We start from the raw sequence: 5665 nt of genomic DNA on the forward strand, positions 1-5665 counted from the left end.
AAATTGTCCTTCATTTTGAATCCATATTTATGGTCACCGTATGCATATACGGATTTCTTTCTTCATGTGCTTACTATATGACAATTTTAGATTGAATTTCGAGTGAACGAGTTAACAAATAAAAATTCAAAAATGGAATTTTCGTTTCTGAAATCATAGTCATCTTTTACTTAATGGCTGCGTTTCTTTATACATTCCGGATAAACCCATTTCACAACCAGAATAANTGAAATATACGTTTACATATCAACAGGAACGTTCTAAAGAATAAGTAAACAAAAAAGTTTATTCCAAACGTTCAGAATGAATAAAGAAATGCAGCCAATGTAATTTTTTTCTTTTTTCATTAGCTGAGACAATAGTCGTTTTATACTAGATTGGTTCATATTGGCAAGCAGAACGTTTAATGTTGATATTTTAAAATATCTTAAACTTTTGAAATTAAAAAATTTAAGAATTTCAAAAATTACAAAATAGCTGCGACGAATATTCAGCATGCTGGCATTTCTTTTAATTTCGTGGTGCACTCTTGAAACTTCACAGATATGGTGCATTTGATGCCAAAGTCCATTGCCCCTAATATAAACATTCTATTTGAAAACTTCCCAAAGTTATTAAAAAATTCAATTTTATGAGTTTTCCGAGTGACAATGGAAAAATTAATAATTTTGGTACTTTCGGTACGCCAAAATAAATATTGTAAGCCTAAAATTTTTCAAATACTTGATTTATTTTTCATTGTATTTTTTTCTGGAACTCCATTGACTGAAATAAATGCAAGCAGAATGCTTTAGCGTTTTTTCCTGCCGAAAGAGGGGAGGGACACTGAAAAAAACTCGACAGAATTGCTAATATGTGTACATACATATGTATGTATGTAGGTATGCATAATACTTATTTTGGATTTTTATTTTTCGAATAATTTTTTTAATATAATATAATAATTTTTTTATAATTTATATGCAATTTTTTCGATATCACGTGCGTTCTTCTCACCAATTTTAATGATTTATAATCTCAAAAATAAAATCTGAAAATAACAAGCGTAAAATAGTAAAAAAAAAATAAAAATTTATGGCATCATTTGCCAAAATTTGGGAGAATTTTGGAGATTTTTGAAATGGAAATTCAGAATCTGGCTAAACTTAAAATACCTATAGTTGAAGCTTTTTACCTATTTTGATAAAGTCAGATATAGTAGTGTGACTTCTTAAAAGTGCTTAAATCGTTGGACCATTGTGGTGCAATAGCGCCATATTAGAGTACTTACAAAATGCTCCTCTGTAATGCAGTAGCGGACCAACTAACTTTTAAGTAATTTCTCGAAACTTATCGAAGTTTAGCAGCCGGCAAACGATAAAATTGCAAAATAATCAAAACCTCTTACCCCGGAGAAGCATACAAATTGATATGAGGAAAACAAATACTTGCAGAGCCCATAACCGACGAATGAAGGTAAACAAAAACACATTTACATATGAACCACAAAATTATAACAACAACAAATACACATAAATATACATATGTATTTATATTTATATATATGCGCATTTGCAGCTAGCCGATTTCACCATTGAGGAAGAAAAATAACCACAGAAATTAGTCTCGAACATATACAGACATACATACATACATACATACATATAGGTATGTACCTACCTATATGTATGTATGTATGGATAATTTCTTGTTTATATGCAGCTAAAATTACCAGGCCGTCTTAATTTTAAGCACACCAACATCAACAAGGCAATTTCAACGAAGTTATTGATGGAGAAAAAAAAACAAAACAATAACTGAATTCCTGGGACCAAAAATATGCACACGCCTGTATGCATGCATGTACCTACATATATAATATATATACTATAGTAAAACTCCTGCAGTGGCTGGGCGGGAAGAGCGCGACAGTAGTTCGACGACGTGCAACAAGCAAAGATAAAATGCAACCAACAAAAAAATGCGAATGATGAAAGCAAAGCAAAGAAAAAGCGCTGCAATGAACAGCACACCAACAACACCGACACCCAAATAGACCGACGAGTAATTCCCAAAGCACAACATCGAAAAATAATAATAAACGTAAAAATACAATCTTCAACAACAACAGCAACAACAACCACTTATAAGCCAACAACAATAGAAACAACCGGAAAATGCAGCAAGAAAAGCAAAGAAAAATATACGATTATGCGCCAGGTCCTACATACATGCATACATATGTACATATGTGCATAATACATGCCACAAACATATACACACGCGAAGAGAAATGCGAATGCACATACAAACATACATACATAGATATGTACGTAAATATGTGCAGAATATTATGCAGCCCGCAGTCAGTCAGCCCACAAAACAGCCATCCATCTAACCAACCACCAGCCAGCGAGCCGTCCAACCAAGTTGCCATTCTGCCCGAGCAAAAGCTGCCGGATGACTGGCTGGCTGGCTTGCGAACCGGCTGACTGGCATGCTGCGGCAACAGTCGGCTGCTGCAACAACCTCCCAGCCACCACAACCAACAAAGCTGGAAATCCACTCTTGTCGGTGGGCCATGGAGGAGCACTCAGGGAACGGTGTTGTAGAAATAACCTCAACTAAGTTCACTGGGGCGAGGTTGAATGAACTCCACAGAAATTTCCACTTTGTTTTGATTTTTTCTTTTCTATTTGGTGGTTGGCTTTGCTTTGTTGTAAATATGTGTGGTGACCGCAGCCGCAGCCGCAGCCGCAGCAACAGCAGCACCAGCAGCAGTTGCAGCGGGAGCGACAACAAAGGGGGCCGGTCTGGGCCGAGATGCGACGACAGAATCAGATGCTGAGTGCATCACCATATGCAGTGAGCAAGCAAGCAACTCAGCATAGCCGGCATGCGCGTCACGCTCAGCAACTCAGCCAGAGAATAAATAGTTACAACGGCTATGGTACATGTTGCAACAACAGCTGAGGCAGTAGCAGCAGCAGCAGCACTAGCAACAACAGCGCATGTTGTAAGTTGTAATGCTGTCGCCCGGAAGGCAGTTACACTCAAACGGCTTGGCGCTCCGCAGTATGGCGAGAGATCACCTGCGATAGATCGCGTGCAGGCCAACAATCAGGAATGTAGTTCCTACCAATACCTGCGATCAGCTGCTGTTGTCACTGTGTTGATTTCGAGGTACATGGGAGATCATTTTAAGCCATCAACCAGTCGTCGAGCTTACAGAGAGTCTGCGCTATGCACTAGCAGAGAGCAAAAGTTTGTAAGTTTTTTTTTTAACCGTTCGCTCGATGCTCGTATTTCGGAAAAAGTGGGCGCGACTGAGCACCTTATACTTGCGCATGTGTGCGACTCTTGGACGCTCATTCAGTATTGACTTGAGAGCACTTAATTTAATGGGCATCGGTTCACAGATTTCTCTTCCGTAGGCTGGCTGATCTATTTTTATGTTGAGCGCATATTTTTTTTTTTAGAGTCTGCTCTTACCTTGTCGTTGTATTTGTCATTACTCATACCGCGGCATCTAGCCTCATAAATGTGTTAGTGAATGTGTGTGTGTGTGTGTGTGGCATGTAATATTACAAGAAAGTTCAAAGAACTTTACAGACTACACGTGCAACATGCTTTATTGCATTGTTTTTCTTTTTCAAATGTGCATATGTGTGTATGTATTTTCTTAAATAATTGAGCTTATGTGCAAACATATACATAGATATGTACATAAACTCTACATATTTACTAAGCAATCAATTACTGCCTGCTCCTCGTTGCTGACGCGTATGCATGTCTATGTGAATGTGTATGTATATATTCATACTTTAAATACATGCGTACAGAAATTATGAGCAATTATAATAAGTGTATTTAATGTAATTTAGTAAAATGTCTATCATTTTCACTTTACATTAAAGGTATCTAATATATAAAAAGACCGTGTGTGTCTGTGAGTATGTGTGTGTGTACATATGTACTTTATAGACACGAAAATCGCTGAACCGATTGAATCCAGATTCATAGGATATCTTTGCAGTGGCGTCAATTGTGCATAGGAACAATTCCGATAGGGGGCGCCAGAGTCGCGATATCTCTAAAAAACGTATTTGCAGCCCTATTGCATACATACACATACATGCCCTTTTCAAAAATTGGCGTTATAGGTGGCGCTGGAGGTATCTCTAAAACCGAATTTAGTACTCGATTTGATTTAAATTCAGAACCTGTATTATTCACATAAACGAAAACGGATCCGATATAAATCGAGTTGAAAATATTTGCTGATACCATATCAAACAGGTATTAGGATTACAGCTTCTGGTATCGAAAGTGTCAAAACCTGTTTTGATTGTTTCTTCTAAAACAAAGCGTGCTATGTGAAATACACAAAAAAGGAATCCTTTTTTAATAAATTTCTTTATTTCTCGATGCATTGATCCATCCAGTTATCAGCGTTTGTGCTGCTGAGTTGCACGAACGTTCCAAAAACTGCTATTCAATCGCTTGTTTTGTATGGAAAAGGGTTTCACCTGCAAATAGAATCTAACAATTTTACATTTTTTTAAGAAGAAATTAAAACAATTTGGCATTTTTGAGACCAACTAATTTGAAAAGATCAAATCAGCTGCTCTACTGATACTCCCTGTTCAATATACCTTGGCTGATATTATAATGAAAGGGCAAGTTAACATCGTTAATTCCGCCAAGTATTTATTTATACATTATAATTGGCCCTCATTGAACGGCAAAAGAAAATTCCAATTATCTAATTGAAATGATTTGCATTCCTTGAAAATATAGTATGCTATATATTGCCAGCTAACGGGTTGGCAACCAATCGATTTATTCTCTTACCCAATAGTTGGGCTAGCAAAAAATATCGATTATTCATAAGCATTGGAATCTATTTCTGATATTAAGATATTTATTCATCCATTTAGTTATAATTGCATCTCGAAATGTGTAGGTAGAGAAGTCTGTAGTTTTCATGATTTCAGAACAAACAAAAAACAAAAAAGACATATCGTCGCTACCCTGTCAAGCCATTGAATGTGCAAAAAATGCTTTTTTTTATTTTCGATAACTTGCGCATGCGTTTAGAATGATCGATAAGTTGGCAAATTGTCGAATTTCTAGTCTTCTTAGAAGTTTTAACAAAGTGTGGGATCCCCACACTTTTTCCTAATGACAATAACATTTTTTACAACAGCGTTTTCGCTCTTCTGATAAGTACCAATTTTTGTATTCGGTAGCTTGAAATGCTAGGGACGATATGTGTACTTCCGATTTGAAACCTTTCGAATGGCTTTCCAATTTCTTTAATACCGACTTAACTATTTTTTAATCTGTTCTTTAACGTGCTATCAAGATCAAAACTACTATTTTTACAAAACAACACTGGCACTTGGCAAGCGCCCTTGCTTTCGTTCCCCTCCCGAATCTCGTTATGTATCGAGAGTTTTTTTCATCGGAACATCATCATTCTATTGACATGTCCTAACCAGTGCTGAAAAAATCGTGAACGTGTCCCGAAATTATCTTTAACACGTTTTGAAACGGTCTCGAAATGTTCTCTTATTAGTCCGATCATCGCGAACTAGTTCCAAAACGGTCCTCAAATTAAAAGTTAAGCGAGTTTCAAAATAATCACGTTCTACTACCGAAATATTCCTGAACTAGTCCCAAA

The sequence above is a fragment of the Rhagoletis zephyria genome, unplaced genomic scaffold (assembly GCF_001687245.7).
Source record: "Rhagoletis zephyria isolate East Lansing unplaced genomic scaffold, Rhagoletis_zephyria_1.1 Rzeph_scaffold_02765, whole genome shotgun sequence".
Lineage (NCBI taxonomy): Eukaryota > Metazoa > Arthropoda > Insecta > Diptera > Tephritidae > Rhagoletis > Rhagoletis zephyria.